Below are 21,910 nucleotides of genomic sequence, written 5' to 3'. Positions count from 1 at the left end.
GTGTTCAAAAGTGTGTGACTGAATTTTAAGAATTTTAAAGGCAATGTTGGTAGGCGAGGGGCGAAGTGTAGGGGCGCGGCCGCCCGCCCAAAGCTTCGCCAGTCGGCTTTTGCCTCGTGGGCGCTTAACTCGACTCGAAGCTCCGTACGTATAAGGTAAACACTGAAGATTCGTTCGCGCGCGTGTACGTTTAAACTTTGAATTTTCACCTCTCATGTTTTTGTTGTTGTTTGTATCATTTATTATAACAGCGAAGTGAGTGACTTTTATCCAAGTTTTTGTGTTTTTCGCCATGTGCGGCGGTGACCATGCGGCCGCCGCCGCCGGCTGATCATCGGCATATGAAAATTTTGAATTATTTTGCACAGGTAAGTACATATTATAAACTATGTTAAAAACTATTACCAACTAATTGTTCAAACTTAACTGTCTAACGGCAGTAATTTTGTAACCAATCACTGCTACTATTTATAAAATAAATTCATAACTGTTAATATAAATACCTACTGCGAAGACTTTTTAAAATGATGTAGACGAATATGTTATTAATCAATTAACAACAATTTCAGTTCTAAAAGTTACTTTGTAACTTCCAATGAACTTATTTAAGATTTTTTTTTAGTTATTTCAAAAGAAACGAAAAAGCCAAAGAAATGAAAAAGTTACGGCTAAAATTAAATATAGTTATAATACCTTGGACGAATAATTCGGCAAAGTATCCTCCGACCTACAGAACAACTTCAATATTTCCATACATCCATGATCCAATAGAATCCATACGAAAAACTTTTTATTATAAGTGGTAGTGGTATATTAGGTATATACTTTGTTAATAGCTACTTATTAACCATGATACGTATTTGGTACTCAAACTATACATAAAATTAAGTACTTAAACAATTCTTGCAAGAAATATATTCTTAAATTAGGAGCTTTTCTTTAATTTAAATAGAGTCTTAGAGAGACTATCGGGTATTTATTAAATGTGTCAATCAATCAATCAATCAGCCTATTTGCGTCCACTGCTGGACATAGGCCTTCCCAAGAGCACGCCACCACACACGATCCTCCGCCTTCCTCATCCACCCACTTCCCGCTATCTTCTTAAGGTCATCAGTCCAGCGGGTTGCAGGTCGCCCCACACTGCGCTTGCTGATACGCTGTCTCCACTCCAGAACACGTCTGCCCCATCGGCCATCATTAAATGTGTAGATAGATATTAATTTCTATTATGATTAGATGCCTTTAAAAAGCAGCAGTGGATTAAGCCCGTCGGAAGAACGGAAATGGGTCTGTGAAGAAATAATCATTAATTAAATGAAATTAAATAAAAAATATTAAGTCCAATTTTGTAAGCTCGAGCGAAGCCACCAATTTTCGGCTTTAATTTTACAAAAAAAGATGCAGCTTACTCTTAATGAAAAGCGAACCGGAAATCTGCAAGCATCTCTGAATAGTATCGCAAACGAAGCGATCGCACACCATCAGATTTTCTCCACCACTTTAATGACGTTGTATTCATTGATGTTGGAATGGGTTGTATTACAATATTGTTTTTTTTTTTTTTTTAATTTATTATGGAACACAAACAGCTTTTACATTTTTACTTAGCTAAGTACTTATTTCTAGTTTGTACATATGCCTATTAAGTGTTCACTCATTTACATTATATCTATTTAATTTTGTGCGGGAGTTAGTTAGGTTAGTAATTACATTAAATTAAATTATAATAAGTTAGTTTGTTATGAAGTGGTTACAAATATAGTATATAATTCTAATCGTGCTAAACCTACATATAATTATTTAAACTTTTTTATTTTAGCTAAAAATTTACCAAGTTTGTGTTGAAAATGATCTAATTGTACATATTTCTTATTGTATATATCGCATGTCCTCACTAAAAATCTATTATGGCTATGATATTAAAGTATGTAAGTATATTTACGAACACGTGTACAAATGTACCTACTTAAGTACACACACCAATATTTTAATTTTATGGAATTATTAAGCAGATTCTAAATACACTTCTTTGCAAAAAAATAAAACGGGCAAAACGAATAAACTGTAAAGTGTGAATAAGAAGTGATTTCTTCAGAACACAGTCTTCTGTATTTTCTTCTGCATACCGTTCTCTTGGTCTACGTAGCACCCGCCGGCGTCAGTCCTCTTCACATAGTGAAATCAGAGCTTCATCAGAGAAAATTACCTACTCCGGTTTGTTTGTGTCCAGTAGGTATGCCCAATTTCTTGCAAATTTCAAACGGGTAATCCGGTGCTCACGGAGTAACTTTTAAGGGTTTAGCTAGTTAGCCACAATGTTGGCAGCTAGATGTCTCCTCACCGTTTATAAGCCAACTTGAGCTTCCTGTACATTTTATAGGGTATAGCTTCTGCCCGCGGCTTCGCCCGCGTGGCCTACAGGAAACAAATGGCATTTTTTTTCAGAAACAAACATAACATCAGGACGCGCACCAATAACAGCACCGAATTCATTCATTCATCCCTATGACGGACTTTCATACAAACTTCCATCCCCCATTTAACCCACTTAGGGGTGGAATTTCGAAAAATCCTTTCTTAGTGGATACCTACTCTTTACAAAGAATAGACCCTCCAAATTTCATGTCTTTAGGACCAGCGGTTTAGCCTGTGCGTTGATATTTATGTCAGTCAGTCAGTCAGTCAGGACTTCATATATATAGATTTTGAAGTCCATATTATAGATACTCTTCCGGTTCTTTAACGCCTGACTAACTTATGCTGAGCTGTACACCCATTTGGGGTGGAGTCACAAATGAAAATTTTACATTTCTAAGCTTTGTTTTTTTTCTGTGACAGCAACAACAAATAAATGCATTTTATTTTTTCCATTAATTATGACGTTCTTATATTTTACTCTATTTACATACAGCTGCGTGGATAGCATCACAGATGGGTGCTGATTTGATTTGATTTGATTGACTGATTTCCTTATCAGATCAGCTCGACTTGTTGGGTTACGTCTGCAGGAGGTCTTTTCTTTGATATTGACTATGAGTTTTTATTACTGGTGGCGTTCTTTCTTGCGATTAGACCGAATTTCGGGCATCCTCCGTTGACAGGAAATCTTGAACTGCATAGAACTTGTAAGTTACAGGATTTTAAGAATATAATAAGTAGGTACTATGCTTACTAGATTTAAAAACGAAAAAAATGACTAATGGAATATGCCTAACCGTGATTGAAGCGAATGCAATACTTACCTACTTTAATTTTACAGAAACGACGCTGTGATTTCTGTAGTATTCACAACTTCCTAGAGTCTTTAAATTTTACCGGGACCTCCAACTCCAAACTGACTCTTTGGCACCTACTGAGCATGTTCAGGATTTCGCTAAAGGACTTCTTGGAGGTTCCCTTTTTGCCGAGGCCGGCAACTCCGCACTAGCTCTTTTATACTGAACCACAGAAACCACAGATCGCTGAACATAATATTTAGGATCTCGCCTTTTCGGAGGCTCTCTATAGACCCCAGGTCCTACGGGTGGGGCGAAAAGGGTGATCCGCCCCGTCCTTAGTCCACCAATGATAAGAAAATAAGTAGATTACCTAAGTATTGGTAGATAGTATGGTAGGTTATAGGTATGGTAGGTAGTAGATAGTAAGATAGTAGAAGTAGTGGTAGATTCAATTGACGATTAAAAGCACTTTGTAAAGATTCTTTAAATAAAAATCGTCAATTCCATTATATAATTAGGTATCAATTTAACTTGTTACTATACTTAATTATTTACCAAATCAAGCCTTCCTAGTTTCTACCTCTACTTATTTGAAACAAAGCACAATTTTAATTTAACGGCAGGCTTACGTGCCGTTGTGTGTTATAAATTTAACAAGTCACTGAATTCATGATCAAAGTAATTAAAGTAACCCCGCAAACTTTCTGTGTTTGGAGTCCACATATACGTAGGTAGTACCCACTTTAAAAAAAAAACAGGCTCGCGCAATGAGGGTTCCGTACTACAGTCGTATTTTTTCGATAATTCAAAAACTATGATGCATAAAAATAAATAAAAATCTGTTTTAGAATGTACAAGTTATGTAGAAGTTACCTTTCATAAATGATACCCCACTTGATACAGGCACTCACTTCGAAAGTTGAAAATACTAATTATTAGTTAATGACCACAATTTAATTCTTTTTTGTGTGATCTAACCCTAAATTCACGGTTTTCAGATTTTTTCCAATATGTCAGCTATAAGATCTACCTACCTGCCAAATTTCATGATTCTAGGTCAACGGGAAGTACCCCATAGGTTTCTTGACAGACAGACGGACAGACAGACAGACAGACAATAAAGTGATTCTATAAGGGTTCCGTTTTTCCTTTTGAGGTACGGAACCCTTTTTTTTTTTTTTTTTTTTCCTTATTGTTGAGTGCCAATTAGCTAGGTACTCAATTATATTACGATCTAGCCTAATGTATGACTAATAAGTAATTTTATTTTAACCTAAACTTATAAATTATCTTATATACTAAGAAATTGTCCACTGACGCATCTTAGTCTTTCTTGATTTGAGATATGACACTTTGTTCACGTGTTCTTTCAGCACTTACACTATGTACACTATCACTAATCACTATACACTAACTCAAAAGGTTTGGTCCTTTTTAGTCTTCTCACTGTCTCCGTTACGTCAAGCAGCTGGATTGCTTCAACGTTGACGTGGTGGTGAAGCCTATAGTCGTGGGCTTTGGCAGATTTGGTGATAACTTTATGGACGTATTCAATTTGAAGGTCCCTATGAATATCATCATTTTTGATGTACCAGGGTGCATTTACAATATTCCTGAGTACTTTGTTTTGGAACCGTTGGATGATTTGGATGTTACTTTTTTGGTACAGCCCCACAGCTGTATGCCATAAGTCCAAATGGGCATCAGGACTTGTCTGTACAAAAGAATCTTGTTGTGTATTGACAGCGAGGAATATCTACCAAGTAGCCAATACATCTGTTTATACTTTATATCAAGTTCTTTCCTTTTTTTCTTGACATGAGCTTTCCAGCGCAATTTCACATCAAGTGTCATACCAAGGTATTTAGCTGTATCCACGTAGGAGATTTTTTGGTCGTTTATGAAGACAGCGTGATACTTTTTTGTTTTATTTGTGAAATCTATATGAACTGACTTTGATTCATTTAGCTTTATTCTCCACTTTTTAGTCCATTTATAGACTTTATTTAGCGCTATTTGTACGTTACCCACTGCCTCTTCATGTGTGCCTCCTACGGCCATAATGGCAGTATCATCAGCAAAAGTGGCAATAGTATTGTTTTCAAGGTCTGGAATATCGCAGGTATATAATAGGTACAGGACTGGCCCTAAAACACTCCCTTGCGGAACTCCAGCTTTTATACATTTAAGCTCAGAGTAGGCATCTTCTTGTCTTACTCTAAATGCTCTATCTGTTATGTATGATTCCAGGATATCTGCGAATGATTTGGGTAGCTCGTTTCTAATTTTATGAATAAGACCTTTATGCCAAACTTTATCAAAAGCCTTTTCAATATCAAGAAATACCGTGGAACAAACTTTCTTTTCTTCAATTGTTTTTTCTATGGTGTTAACAATAGGCTACTTGACAATTTTTTTAAGTTGGTCTTAAATGGTTAATATTTGTCCTATTATATCAAAAAAATTAACACTATATTTTTTTGCGCCCTAAAAACCGTAAAACTTTAATTTAAAAAAATATTTTTCTTAGACAGGTGAAAACACTGTCGGCCATGTTTGGCCGATAGATTATCTGTGCTCTGACGTCATGCATTTGTAAACAACAGTATAACCCTGTGGTTATACAGTGTTTTCACTGTCTAAGAAAAATATTTTTTTAAATTAAAGTTTTACGGTTTTTAGGGCGCAAAAAAATATAGTGTTAATTTTTTTGATATAATAGGACAAATATTAACCATTTAAGACCAACTTAAAAAAATTGTCAAGTAGCCTATTCTATGTACTTGATCAATAGTTGAATGTTTCTCTCTGAATCCAAACTGATGATCTGGTATCAGGTTTTTGTTTTCTAATATTGGTTTCATCCTCTTCAGTAGGAGCTTTTCGAATAGTTTTGACATAATAGGCAACAAAGAGATAGGCCTATATGATGTTGCTTCATGAGGTGGTTTTCCTGGCTTAGCTATCATAATGACCTCGGCCACTTTCCACACATTAGGCACGTACCTGAGCCTAAATGCAGCGTTTATTATTGTGGTGAGCTTAACTATGGCTTTCCTTGGAAGGTTTAATAAAATTTCTCTCGTAATTAAATCATATCCAGGAGCTTTCTTGGGACCCAATTTGAGCTTTATTTCTCTACATATTTCTTTGGGTGTCACTAGTTTGATGTCTACATCTTCCTTGATTTCCCTAGTAGAGTCTTTGTCAATTTCTTCTCCTTCGTATGGCTGAAATATATTCTCTAAGTGGTCTGCATATCGTTTAGCCTTTTGGTCGTTATTTATCGCCCACTCATTGTTTTCTTTTTTAATTGGGGGAATATGCATTAGTGACTTGTCCATATTCTTTGTCGCTTTCCAGAGTGAATAATTGGTGCTCCGGTCATTTGTCAAATTTTGAAGGTAATTGTCCATAGTTATTTGTTCATACTTTTTGATTTCGCGCTTGATTTTTTTTGTTAGTTTATTCAATATTCTTTTATCTAATGGAGATCTAGTCTGATGCCATCTATTTCTTGCCCTTCTCTTTTCAGTTATTAGGTTTAATATATGTTTCGGATACACTGTACTTTTAGGTATATTTTTATATTGTGATGGAGTATTTTTCCAGGCCGCCTGTTGTATGTCTACAACAAATTGATTGACCTCTTCATTTAGTTGTCCTGGACATTTTAATGGTACTTTTAGATTAATGCTGTAATTCAGTTCTTGTTTAAAGCCTTCCCAGTCCGTCTTTTTACTTGCTAAGGTCGGAGTAGATTCTTTAAATAAGATTGTTTCGCTTAGTGTAAGTAATATTGGAGAATGATCAGAGCTCATGTCATGTCGTTCTTCAATTCTAAGATATTTAGGTGATATATTTTTGTAGATAAAGAAGTCTATTAGGTCTGGAATTTTACCAGGGTCAGTCGGCCAGTATGTTGGTTTTCCAGTGCTAGCTACATTACATTTCAGTTGCTTAATTGCTTCTAGTAGTTCTTTTCCTTTAGTCGTAGTTAATCTAGATCCCCAATAGGTATTTTTAGCGTTGAAGTCACCTCCTACGATAAACTTATTTCCATATTGTTCTAGAAAAATAACATATTTATCTTTTTTTACTGAGTGCCTTGGCGGACAATATATAGCTACTACTATAATTGGATACAGCTTTGTTTGTACGTGTATGGCCACAGCTTGAATTTCTTGTTCTTCATATTTGCTTTCCTGGAAGTGGTAGAGATTTTCTTTGATAATTACAGCACTGCCCCCCCTAGCTGTATTATTAGGATGTAACGCATGGTAGACTTTATATCCTTTAAATCTAACGAATGACTCTTTAGTGAAGTGTGTCTCGGATATCAGACACACGTCAATATTTTCCAAATTCAGGACTACTTCTAGCTCGTGCTTATGTTGAAGTAGTCCGTTAGAGTTCCAAGCCATAATTTTGAGGATATTATTATTCATTATTTCGATTTAATTGTAGCTTTTTTGGTGCTATCTTCAAGTTTTTTTAGTCGCTCATCAAAGGAAGACATGTATTTTAAAATTGAATCTAGTTTACTTTCAAGATTGTTATCTGTCTGTATGTTAGATTTAGCTGCAACAGTTTGAGCATATGTCATTTTATTTGATGTAGTATTTTTTGGAATCTCTTGTTTTTTGGTAATATTATCATTAGTTCCTAGTTTTCCTCTACTTGCTGCGGATTCTTGTTGCTGTCTATATGGTGCTGATGACTTTTTAGTATTATTTTTTCTTATGCTTTGCATTTCTTTGGCTATCATACACCCCCTATAATTTGCTGGGTGTGATCCACCGCAATGCACACACTTTGGTTTATCATCTGCTGGTTTTTTGCAGTCTTTAGTGAGGTGTTTTCCGGTACATTTTACACACCGTGGTTCCCGAGAGCAGTATTTTTGTGTGTGTCCATAAGATTGACACCTTTTACATTGAGGTACTAACTTCGATGTTTTTAGGGGTTGTATTTCTACCTTGCATCCTAGGATAGACTTAATATTGTGGATCTTGTTGATATCCTCGGAACCGAAAAAAACGGAACCCTAAAAATGATTTAGTATACTTAGGTAGGTAGGCACCTAAGTTTATCAAAATTATGAGGTAGTTACGAGTATATTATGCAGTTCCTATTTATACAGGTAATATAAAATTGGAGGAATGGTTATCAATTCATTTAGTATGTTATTGCGTGGATCTTGTAAAAACAACAGAACCTAATATTTTGACCCGAATTTGGTTGTAATTTTTAAAGGCATATACGCCTAACTATGCACCTACCTACTTAATCAAAATAATCAAAATCGTCCCCCTCACTCAAGTAAAAACCTATTCATCGACGAACTACACACTACTATCGAAAAATGCTTAAAAAATACCGATTTATACTTACTGGGAGACATTAACATAAACCTGAAATTAGATAATCCTATAATACATAAGTACAATAACACGTTACACAGCCTAGGCCTTCTATGTGGGATCACAGAACATACTAGGATTGAATTATGTAATGGTAAATTAAGTAAATCATGCATACATCACATTTACGCACGATCCCGCACACAAGACCTATTCACTGCAGTAATCGGTACGACACTAGCCGATCACCGGGCCGTAATACTCGCTTGCCTCGGGGCACATACACAGGATGTTCCAAGATACAAAACTTGCCTAAATAACCAAAAGCTACTTACATTCCGGCGTCGTTTATTATAATATTTACTCAGCTAAAAATAACTGTGAACTTGTAACATTTCGTTGTTGCATAAACATTTAGGTAAATGCAGGTATTTCCGACCCCTTTCAAACAATGCATAAAATCGACGAAAAATGAACACTATTAACTGTTTTCCTTTCATATTTACTTTTTTATTTTTTTAAAGTAAATATTGCTCCATGTATGTAATATTGAACTAAAAAATTAAAACGTATTTATAAGAGAACAAAGCACTGAACTAATTAGTTTTCCCAAAATAGGCATAATCATTAAATTTTTGTGTACTTAAAATATCACCAATCAAATTCAATCTTTTATTATTGTCCTTCCAAAGTCTCGATGAAAAAGTCAATACCTATATCAAGGACCACCTTTACCCATGTTTAACTTTTAAAGTTGGTCGCACAATTATCTATTATTGCCTGAGTAATAGCTCCTTTTCAGCATTTTTTAAAATTCTTAGCAGCTTATAAGCTTCTATCGGGAAGTTTGGGGATGACTCTGGCACGGCGTCTGAACAGAAGAATACTGAAAGTATTTGATAAGTAGCTGCTGAAGATAATCTTGAGCTTATTTTTCGACGCAATGGTCTGATCTGACGCTCAGCAATTTGCGCGTGGCCTTTAAAGTAGCCCAGTTGGCTGATTTTGAATTTGACCTATTTTTCAGTAAAATTTTCATGTTTAAAAACTGACGAAAAAGTTGTTTGTTTTGTGTAGTTTCTATTGGCTCAACGTTGTAACTGGGTTTACTGCAAAACTAGAAATGAAAATGGGCTAAAATAAACTTTGATATTGGAGGCTTAGGAAATCAAGCAAAAGGCCTTACATCTCCATTATCATCATTAGGGAGAGAGATATAGCAAGGTAAGCTTTCCTTTTTGATCCCGACTTTAGCGTCGACACACACTCACTCAACATGATTAAAATGCCAACTTTGGAAACCGCTAAAAGGTAAGAATTGAGTAAGCCTACTTTATGTTTTTTTTGCGTTCATGTTCAATATGATAGAGGCCTAAGGGAACCCCAAAATTTATTGTTTTTTTCTATTTTTATGTAAGCTCTTATAGTTCCGGAGAAAAGTGGCTGTGACATACGGACGGACAGACAGACAGACAGACATGACAAATCTATAAGGGTTCCGTTTTTTGCCATTCGGCTACGGAACCCTAAAAACGTGCGACTCAAGCGCTACACCCGCGCTCCGGTCGTGCATCAGTTCATCGATCGAAATTATATGGATTTACAAAGCAGCGCGGCCGCAGCGCTGCAGCCGCGCTTCATCCGCGCGGCAATTTGCGGCAAATTTGAAATCCTAAACCTAACATTAACATGAAGCATTGTCAGAGCCTAACAAATATTACATTATGTAATTAAAATATACTTAGGGATCTAATAATAATTATTAAAACTAAATTAACATCCAAATATAATAATATAATTTGGCAGGCACATTAAATTATTCCTAAAATATTTGAAAAGAAGCATTTAGGTGATCAACAACCATACTTATGTGGGAACCTAGTAGAGTTTAAGCAGCCAATCATTGCAAATCGGAAAAGGATGCCTTTTACACCTACCTTACTTACCAAATCGTGCCTGAATCTTGTACAAAATCGCTCTGTAATAAATAACACGAACCGGGATCTACTAGCTAAACCCATAAGCACGTAATTCAGGTTAAAACAACGTTACATGGGCATCGAATGCCGTTTATTTTTGGAAATGTAGGTATCTAATAATAGAACTCAGTGAACTGTATTGCAGTTTCAAACATAGTTTCTAAGTTAGAAATTAGCTTTTGCTAACGACTTCGACCTAAAATTACGAATGACTACTAGCCTACCTCCTCTGAAGATAAGCGTAGAGAAACGTATCCATCGCTGATTCTATTACCATTCAGCATTTTATCCAATAGAAAGGAAGCTCACCAATTTGTACCCATAATGGTTCTTTTTTTTTTTTTTTTTTTTTTTTTTTTTTTGATTTTTGTAGAGGGTTTGTTTACAACCTAAACATGTCACCCTCATAGGAGCAAACATTTCATTATGTTCTAAATTCTAAAATTTGAGTACGTTTTATACAGCTTGCACAGTGCTCTGGCCTCCTTAGACAAAGGGAGGGCCAAAACACTGTTACAAGTACCCACATCTCTCAAGTCAATATTAAACCTATTTATAAAATTATGCCTTTCTATTTCGTTCCGGACACACTCCACTAAGACGTGATAAACATCCTCGATTATATCGCATTCTGTGCATTTTGGCGAGTTTGATTTTCCAATAAGGTATGCAAATCCGTTCAGTGGAATGTGACCGGAACGTAGTCTTAAAGCTACTACAATTTCGAATCTACTTAACTTAGCACCAATACACCACCAATATAATGGTTCTTGTAACAGTAAATAAATTCACCGCATATTAATTAGTTCTTCTTCAAGTGCTATGCATTATCCGCTCCTCTTAAAGTAGCGGCTGCGACTTGCAATCCCTGTCTCAATGACCGTTGTCAAACAATTGTTTATCGCCGCTATCTACTGGTGTCCTTCTGGTACTGGTTGCCACCAGGTGCAGCAGCATCTTCTTGGCTGGGATATAATACCTTGCTTCCTCCGAGTGCACTATGTGGTTCTTTAGGTGAAAACCTTTAGTTAGTGCATGGCAATTAGTGTTATGATGTACATAGCCGCTCTTTCACGGCAGAGCCTGCACACATCCGTGTCCTGGAGTTTGAGGTCGAAAAAGTACGTAAAACTTTCATGGTCAGTCCCATGTTGTATTAGTTGTGTGTTATACTTATCATTTTAACTGTAAATACCTACGTAAATCAAAAGATGAACTATCCACATTAAATTAATTAATCCTAAAATCCAATATTTGAAAGGGATTTTATATCGTTTACCCGAGTTTACGTGCCATAATCTATTGAAAGCCAACATAATCTAACAACAGGCCGGATTAACGCTGTTATTTTGAGTTCGACATCACACGTACATAAAGATATGTTTTACGACTTAAAGCTTCAGCACATCAAGGTGGCCGAATCATGCAATATGCGGAATTTTTTGCTGATTTTATAGAGACTTGGGACATAATAACATAGGTAAGATTTTACCTTGCTATTGAAATAAAAATAGGGCCCAAAAGTTAGAAGTCTTGTACCAATTTTGTAATCCTATTCATTCAAATCTCCTTCCCAAATAAGTTATCCCAAATATCCATGGATAATAATATTCTCGCTGTGATAATTTCATAAACATATCGAAATTACGGAGCTCGTATAAAATATTATTAACCTACTTTCTATTGTTTTCTGTTTTCTAGTGGATTGTGAGGTAGACCAATGAACTGGATGGTTCAAGTGATTCTTCAGCAGTGCTTCAGCATATTGAGTATATCTACTCAAACACAAGAGTGATCACGGAAGTGGAACAATAATGTTCAATTCAGATATGTCGGATTTCAAACTCAAACGGGCTGACGAATATCGAGTAGATAGTTTCTGCGATTTTGGTGATAAATTTCATATTTGGCATCTACTACGCCATGTTCGTACACATACTTACCTATGAGTTATTATAGCTATGTCTAATAGGTACTTATACCCTGCCTGGGAGTTCGACCACGTGGATTTTGGTTTTTTAAAAATCCCATGGAACTCTTCGATTTTCCGGGACAAAAAGCAGTCTATATCCTTTCCTGGGACGCTATTGCTGTATTTTTGCAAAAATGGTAAAAATAAGTTTAAGTTACTAGACAGACAGACACAGTTTCGCATTTATAACATTAAGTATGGATTATGTAGATTTGTAACTAAAATAAATAAAGCCTTTCCGTTGAATTTCGGTAATTCCTACTTACCTAATGCACGGGGGACTTCTTTTGCAAAAGGGAAATCGAATGAGAATCGATGCACTCGTTTCTCAAAGCATGTACAAATTCTGTTTAAAAAGCTTTACTACGATCTAAACAGTTGCAGTAGGTATAAACAACTTCGGAAGTTTAGAGACGTGTACGTAATTTCTGTGTATTTTCAAAAGGCTCAATTATTTGAAAACAACTTGAATAGATGATCTAAACAAATAATATAAAACAATCAGAATAGAGTAGTAGAGAGGTACAAACAAAATAAATCTTTATTCAAAATGTTAAAAGTTATAGAACTATTATAACTAGCCCAATCGTTATTTAATTAATTGGTCAACGTGGTAGATTATGGCAAACCCCAAACATATGGTAGATTATTCGAGAGGAGACTTATGGAGAGGGCGACGCGCGACGGGTTGATAGTGCTGAATCGTTAGACAGTTATATATATAACTGTAGCAAATAATATAACAGGGACCTATAATGAAATAACAATTCTCTAAAATCTAAATTCTAATCTACACGATAATCGAAATCATCTTTTCTATATGTCGGCAGAGAGCTCTAGGATCGTCTTATTTCCTTCTATTGGGCGTTTATCTACAGGGTTATTATGTTGGCTTAATAGGAACGCGGGATACGATTCTACACAAGTACACAAGTCGTTTTTCTTACCATCTTCAAACCATACCTACTGTTTTTCTTACGTGTCCATGGTAACCCAGATTGTGTCATAACTAGCGTAGACTCGATCAACGCCACTAGACAACGTTTGCGTCCCGATAACTGCCGAGTATCTCCGACATATATATAAAAATGAATCGCTGAATGTGTTGCTAAGCGCAAATCTCGAGGACAGCTGAACTGATTTCGCTAATTCTTTTTTATAATATTACTTGAAGTACGAGGATGGTTCTTACAAAGAGAAAAATTTAAAAAATTGCTTGAAAAAGTCTAAAAACAACACTTTTCTATATTCCCATACAAAAAATTCGTAATAATACTTAAAAGTCAATTTGAACTTTAATACCATACCATAAAGTTGGGGTTCCGGGAAGGCAAAACAATTGAGTGTCGTGTTAGGCGGTACATGGGCGGTAGAAAGTTCGCCGGGTCAGCTAGTTGTTAATAAAATCATTAATATTTAAGTGTAGGTACTATGAATACCAATTTCAAAATATTTAGACAACTAATTAAAGATTAACTCTCTAGTGTCTAATTATTATTTATTAAAGTAATCTGAATATAAAGTTTTAATGATAATGAATCATTCTATCATTTTAGCTTTATGGTAGGTAGGTACCTAGTGTAATTTCGTTTACGAAGATGAGATTTAGATTATTAACATGATAGTAGATCTAGTTCTAAGAAGAATTATTATCTTGATCCTATCAAGAAAACTTAAGATAAAAGGAAATGTGTAGATAATCATTATTATTATTTATATGAAAATTGTTATGATAAGATTTTCGATGCGTATTTTTTTAGTAAACTTTGTCAAATCTGTCCAATTTTAATAATAATCGTTTTTTCATTTGAAAGAGTAGATTGATTACCTTTACCACCAACTAGCTCTACGGTCAATTTGGTGACGACATCGATGTAGCAAATTATACGCAGGTAATTTTGGATGACGATCTTGGAAAGCGGTGGAATAAATGTATCTATTTTATATAATAGTTTAGTAAACAGAAGACCTTCAGCATTTTATCAACCCAAAATTTAAATGCAAAATGTGTTTGTTTGTTGGCTTGTCTTTCAATCACGTCATCGTCAAACGGATCAACCTAATTTTTGCATGGTTATAGTTAAATACCTGGAGACATAAGCCGGAAAGACCCGGAAAATCAAACGGAACTTTAAAAAACGTAAATCCACAAGGACGAAGGTGCGGGCATCAGCTAAAAATAATTTACCTATAGTAGATAGGTAGGTACATAACATTTACACAAAACCTCGAAGTCGTTTTCTAATCCGATTATATTTAATTGAGCCTGATGTCCGCACCGGGAAAACTGGGAAAAACGGGTTGGGCTGTGTCATGGAGAACCAGTGAAAAGCTTGTACCTCAAAATTCGAGGATAGGAGTCTCGAGGTTAGACAGCTGATACCATTACAAACACAAAGGGAATGTAGGTATCAATATCGTGTTTTCTTCATAACCACGTTTGATGTTATTGTATTTGCTTACAATAGAGCTTAGAAAATGTAGGTGGTTAACACAGCACAGTTATGTATCAAAGGCTTTCAACTTTCAAGGACTGAATCTAATACGTTACATATTATTTCAGGTGTACGTAACCGTTTAATTTTGTGTTGAAACACTATAGCTTATTTATTAGGTCTAATAGAGGTCAACCTATGTCTGGGTAGATACAGGTAACATTAAGGCAATTTAGGTAGAACATTTAGGTAAAAGTCGAAAAAACGGGAGTGGAAATTTTGTCCTCGCCTCGACTAAAAACTTTATTCGGTTAAATACATTTTTAACAGACACAATGGTTAAATTATAAATAGAGAAGCGCTACCTAATTGCTCTTGTGTTACCTACCTGTCATTTAGATGGTACGCGTAAACATTGTGTTTTGTTTGTCATTTAACAACTCCAGCCGTATGAAAATGTCAAATCTGGACTTGAAAAGTTACTCTAGGACAACAGGGCGATTGTAATAGGATTAGGGAAAATACCCATTATTAGATAGGTGATAGGGCTACATAATGTTGCTCTTAAATAGATCAGTTTTTTTTGGAAAATGGGAAAAATATCAAAACAATTAATCTATATTCTGCGTGTGCGTGGGCTGTACGGGTGTGCAGGGCGTTGTCTCTCCGATTGCTATTTCAACCTGTCACGTACTAAGTATATCTAGTCTATTCTTTAATCCCAGAGACCATACCTACTTACAATGGAAAACATTTTCTTTAAATAACATTTGCGCTCGTTATCACCAGAATAATACACCTGCGATATATTATTTGCGGCTGACTAGGAGCAAGCTACTAAAACCCACATAAATTATATAGGCAGATAAGTCTATCCATCTATCACGTCAGGAACAATTTTCCGTTTATCTCGTGTTTGAGAAACAGCCCAGTTTCGTTTCTAACTACATAGAGATAATTTCAATTAGGCCTATTCAAGTTTCTATTTGTGATAGGTAGGTACAAAGTACAAACCACGTGCTGAAGTAGGTTATAATATAGGAGCTGGTGTTGCAAATCGGTAGGCAATACCATGGTTTGTCACTGAGGAACGAACTGTTTTCTGTATTTTTTTCAAAATTTTAGGCTTAGTAGTTTCGGATATCTATTTCAATTTTCCTTCTTAATTTTTTTTACTGTTTATTTATATGATTCGGCTCTACGGAAGCCTAAAGAAGTTATTTCATAGCACATAAAACTTGGTTTATGTGGGTTTCTATTTAATCCGCTGCAACGACAGACGTTTATCCTACTATGTATAGCCGATCAATTTGCATAATCAAAGTACTACATATTAAGTATTCTCTGCTAAAACTATACGTTATCCACGGCAAGAAGTTAGTATAGGGCTCTCTGTTTTGTAATATGTATAATCTGTTATAATGACAGAGACAAAAATCGCAGTAGGCGTTATCCATTTTGGGACACCAAACAATCATAAACGAAACTATGTTTTTGGAACGTTTTTTGCAAACATTTTCGAGAGAGAGCCCTATACCTACTTACTTCTTTCCGTAGATAGAGTATAGTGATTGATCAGTATGAAATCACTTTCATATATGCATCACTGTCTCGTAGTATTAGGTGACGACGGATATTGTAATCTGCGTGTGACGTTTACTCAGGTGAGTAAACCGAGATCAAATTCTTGATTGTCTTTTGATTGTTTGATTCATTTGAGATCGTTTACAATTTACAAATAACTATAGATAAGGACTCGTACGTTGTAGGTATATAAATAATTTTATATTTATACCTATTCTTTCTCCCCCAGAACGGCTTGTCACCGCGGGGGCAGTAGACAAAAACCCTCCACCAAACAAAAAAATTCTATAACGCCACTTTCAATGTTAGATCGGTGGCGACATGGAGTACTCTAGCTAGAGACAGATGCATATGGGACGGAATGGAGGAGGCTTAAACCGCCACAGGCGGTCCTTACATATAAATAAAATATATACCTACACAAATAAGTAAAAAGCATGTTTATTATGAGTTTATTATAAGAAAAATATTATAAATACCTACTACTTATAACGACGGAAATAGGATTAGAAAATTAACTAGATTATAAGCAAAATGTTGTTAGAGTAGTGTCATAGAATTAAGAATTAATGTAAGGAATCTAAATAAAGCTTTATATATATATATACCTAATCTTTATTGCGCATCACAAAAACACAAAGAATAGATTACAAAAGAAAAACTTAAAAGGTACGTACAATAAGGCGCTCTTATCGCTACAGAGCGATCTCTTCCAGACAAACTTGACGCTCGGCAGAAATTGAACAGGTGGACAGTGGGGGGGGGGGGGGGTGTATAAAATTATGAAATAAAGTTTCATACTAATACCTAAATAAACTCAACAAATATAATATTATCTATAACTGCAGGGTGCGCACCCTCGTAGATTTAGTTGTAAGATTTCGCAATTAATTATCACAACAATAATTGACAATCAAAAACTGTACAATACTTTGAATAAAATGGTTTTGACTATAATTTCTAATTTCCTTCTTTCAAGGAATGACAAACAAGGAATGTTTATAAGTATTCTTTATGTTGATAATAAAAAGTACCTACTTACCTATTCTAATAAGTAATACCTATACTTAACATATTTGTCATAGACAGATTCTAGGTATTATAGTATAATATATATACTATAATACCTATAATATATATACTAGGATATTCGGGGAATAGGTAGATTCCCCGTGTGAAACCGGTGCGGATCAAAGTAATAAGATATTTAATAAACTAGACCGTACCTACCTACTATGTACCGCTACTAATTGTATTTTGACTACTTGTTAGTTGCTAGTTTTCTCGGTAAGTTCAATAGAGTCAATATCAATTTGGAATAGTTTATCAATTATAATAGGTACTTAAAAAATAAACTGGAGTTTGTGTATTGTGCCGAAGATATTCGTTAGCTGTTGAACTTTACCCTTATCTGTGTAAATCTTGTATGTAAATTACTCGTAATATCTCGTTTAAATAATTAGATTGACTAAACTTCGTCGTACAAATAAATTAAGAGCTATTGTTATAAGCGGGTAGGCTGTATTCTTATATCTGTATAGTTTCACTTCTAAGTTCTATAGTTTCACAAACTTGAAATTTTGGTATCTGGTTGTAGTACGTTGACCTAAAACCAAATATTGAATAAGAAATTCAATTAAATTATTTTTCAGGGGGCCTCCCATACTTGAATTTTATTTGTTACCCTAGCATGTGGGGTATCATTGTTTCGAGCTCATTGAGTAGAGTACGAATATCATTACCCCTATTATAAATGTCAAAGTGTGTTTGTTTGTTGGTTTGTCCTTCAATCACATCGCAACGGAGCAACGGATCGACGTGATTTTTTGCATGTGTTATAGTTTAAGACCTGGAAAGGGACAGGCTAATTTTTATCTCGGAAAATCAAAGAGTTCCCACGGGATTTTTAAAAACCTAAATCCACGCGTACGAAGTCACGGGCATCAGCTAGTAGGTATAATAAAAAAAATATATCTTAAAAATAAGGAAATGGGGGCCGTCAAAGTTGTCAGTTTTAGACCATTTCTGTGGGGCTATCTCAAAAACTATAAACTAATAAAAGGCATATAATATTTCGGTAGGCATATTAACCATAGATTATATAGTTAAACAACAAATACTGAAAACAACGATTTATAAAATAGTTTGTAAGCTGAGACTGAAACAAACGACCATTTTTTTCACGGTTAATTGCGATGTTCTAGCTTGGAAAAGAAACATTTTATACACCCAAAATATATTATGTTCATAATTAGGTATGTACGGAGCCCTAAAAGAGCGAGGCCCGACTCACACTTGACCGGTTTTTATCTGTACCTACTACATCACATCAGGGTGTGTGCTATTGGTTATTTGATAAAAAAAAACCGGCCAAGCGCGAGTTAGATTCGCGCACCGAGGGTTCCGTGCCGCAGTCGTATTTTTTCCACATTTTGCACGATAAATCAAAAACTATAATGCATAAAAGTTAAAAAAATCTGTTTTAGAATGTACAGGCCTGTCATGATACCACACTTGGTATAGTTATTTTGAAAATTGAAAATACTAGGTAATTATTTGTTCATGAACACATTTTTTTTGTGATGTAATCACAAATTAACGGTTTACGGATTTTTCCCCTTACCTACGTGTGCTATAAGTCCTACCTACCTTCCAAATTTCATGATTCTCGGTCAACGGGAAGTACCCTATAGGTTTCTAGACAGACAGACAGACAGACAAAGTGATCCTATAAGGGTTCCGTTTTTCCTTTTGAGGTACGGAACCCTAAAAATAAAGATAACACAGCTAGTGTATCTTATCGACTGGGACTAGGTAATTAGGTAATACAAATATTTCCTGACGCGCAAATCTAGTTCAAGTGACCACAAATTAAAACCGGTTTTATGAAAACTGTAAAATTTTCTTACATTCATGAAATTACGTTAAATTTGAAGGTTAATTATTTTAAAATGAAAATATATTAATCGCGAGGTTTTCTGTTCACCGGATTTTGTAGAGCCCTCAATAAGTAGACCCTTTTTAACCGACTTCAAAAAAAGGAGGAGGTTCTCAATTCGTCGGAATCTTTTTTTTTTTTTTTTTTTTTTTTTTTTTTTTTTTTTTTGTATGTTCCCCGATTACTCAAAGACGCCTGGACCGATTTTGAAAATTCTTTTTTTGTTTGAAAGGGTATAGTTCAAAGTTGGTCCCATTTCAATTTGGTGAAGATCTGATGAACATCTTCGAAGCTAGATACTGGAACTCCTCAACGGATAAGAGTAAATTGCTCGCGATCAGTGTAATAGCTTAGTAAACAGTAGATTTTTAACCAGTCATAGCATAATTCCATGGGGCCACTAAAAATTGTGAAATAAAAAATTTTTACAAAAAAAATAAAAACCGACTTCGATACACAAACACTAAAAATTGAAAAATAATTTAATTTATTACCGAACATATTATGTATACAAGAGTTAATATAGTTCCATAATAATATTTTTTGGGGTCGGTGCCAATGAGGTGCCATTGTGGAGTCTCATAAAAATATGAAGTCTAGACGATTCGCGCAGCTAAAGCTAATTGGCACCGGCACCAAAAAGTATTATTATGGAACTATATTAAATCTTGTATACATAATATGTTCGGTAATAAATTAAATTATTTTTCAATTTTTAGTGTTTGTGTATCGAAGTCGGTTTTTATTTTTTTTGTAATAAATAGTAGATATGCGTATAATCAATACCCTTATTATAAATGCGAAAGCGTGTTTGTTTGTTGGTTTGTTGGTTTGTCCTTCAATCACGTTGCAACGGTGCTACGGATTGATGTGATTTTTTGCATGGGTATAGATAAAGACCTTGAGAGTGACATAGGCTCCTTTTTATCCCAGAAAATAATCCCACTAGATTTTAAAAAACCTAATTCCACGCGGACGAAGTCGCGGGCATCAGCTAGTTAATTATAAAGCCATAACTATATTTTGTGTAGCGCAGATACACTGCAATCAATGTAATTATGATGTGTACACCTTCAGGCACTCGACAAGAACATGGCAATGCTTTCGCATTTCTCTGCACGGCATCACAGTACAATGTATGTAGGTATGGGCTTTGTGTTGTAAACTGTGTAGAATAAAACATTATTCTTAATTTACTTATTATTACTTATCAGCTGATATTATATTACCTATACCTACGACCTACGTGACTTCGTTCACTTGGAAGCTGGTTTTTAAATTTTCTAAGTATCTATTTAATTTCATTCATTTATTATTATAATTAATGTACCGAAAATTGTAGGCAAATAGTAATAGATGAAGTTTATGGGGTTCGTGGGTCCACCCTTCTTGTTTAAGATATGTGCGCGTTTGTGTGTGTGTGCGTGTGTGTGTGTGTGTGTGTGTGTGTGTGTGTGTGTGTGTGTGTGTGTGTGTGCGCGTGTGTGTGCGCGTGTGCGTGTGTGTGTGTGTTAGTTAGTGAGTTTTTCTATGCGCTAAGATATTACCTATCGGAATAAAAACTGGCGTAATGTCGTTCTATCGTAATAACTTGTAAGTTTAATCTGTTTTCACGATCGGATAAGCGGTCGAGCATTGTTAAAATGTAAAAGAGAAAGCCGAAAGGTGGATAGACCGACATAATTTCGCGATAATTAATTTAGTACCTATTATGGATCAACTATAAAACATAAATGAGAGTCAATAATACCTACTAAACAATAGGTAGGTATAATGAAGAGCGCAACAATACCAACAGTACCTTTTAGGTAGGTAGGTAGCTTTTGATATTTCGGTAGCAAGTTCAAAGCTTTCCGGAAACGCTTTTTCGAACCGGTCATAAATTGTTACTAAACTGCATAGTAAATATTTGATGATGCAAAAAAGAGCGTATAAAAATACGGTTAAACTAAAATGTTAACACCCATTTTTGGGAAAACAGCAATGCCGAATGCATAAAATAGCATCCGATTAAAAACATGCATTAAAATTTACCTATGGCCTGTATAGATATAAAATTCAAAGTTCTGACTGACTTATTTAGATTATCTAAATCTAATCCTATCACTAAGAAAGGATTTTTAGAAATGCCACGACGAAGTCGCTGGCATAAGCTAGTTTGAAATAAAATAAATGAAAATGAAAAATCTTGCATTTTCTTGGAATGCAGGCAGGTACTAGAATAGGTGAGTAGGTAGGTACTAATTTGAGTAAGATATTCATACTTTTCTTGTTACCTTTTCATATTTCATGGTACTTTACAGTAAATATTTGTGGTGCACGTCTAAGTAGTTTAGGTACACCACAAATATTTACGTAGGTAGATATTACAGGCTCAGAGAATGTCAGACGAGCTTCCGCAAGGTATGCTAAACTGAG

At 35.0% G+C, this 21,910-nt stretch overlaps 1 protein-coding gene across 15 annotated transcripts in view; it reads left to right on the top strand.

Moving 5' to 3' along the window:
* The window catches only part of rdgA (retinal degeneration A), a 198,072-nt gene that overhangs the window by 12,393 nt on the left and 163,769 nt on the right, over nucleotides 1-21,910 (top strand). For 10 of the 15 annotated variants that reach the window (XR_011236835.1, XR_004673654.2, XR_011236834.1 and 7 more), the window contains exon 1: nucleotides 102-368. The exons of 2 other annotated variants lie outside the window; for them this stretch is intronic. The gene's annotated coding sequence lies outside the window, so the exon portion shown is untranslated. Of the gene's footprint in view, nucleotides 1-101; nucleotides 369-21,910 lie in introns of those variants that run through there. 3 more of the 15 variants (XM_069499085.1, XM_034969615.2, XM_034969613.2) reach the window with 1 other exon arrangement.

This window comes from Maniola hyperantus, chromosome 6 (assembly GCF_902806685.2).
Source record: "Maniola hyperantus chromosome 6, iAphHyp1.2, whole genome shotgun sequence".
In the NCBI taxonomy this organism is placed as follows: domain Eukaryota; kingdom Metazoa; phylum Arthropoda; class Insecta; order Lepidoptera; family Nymphalidae; genus Maniola; species Maniola hyperantus.
The sequence above is the reverse complement of the archived record's forward strand: the minus strand, read 5'-3'. Positions and strand labels throughout refer to the sequence as shown.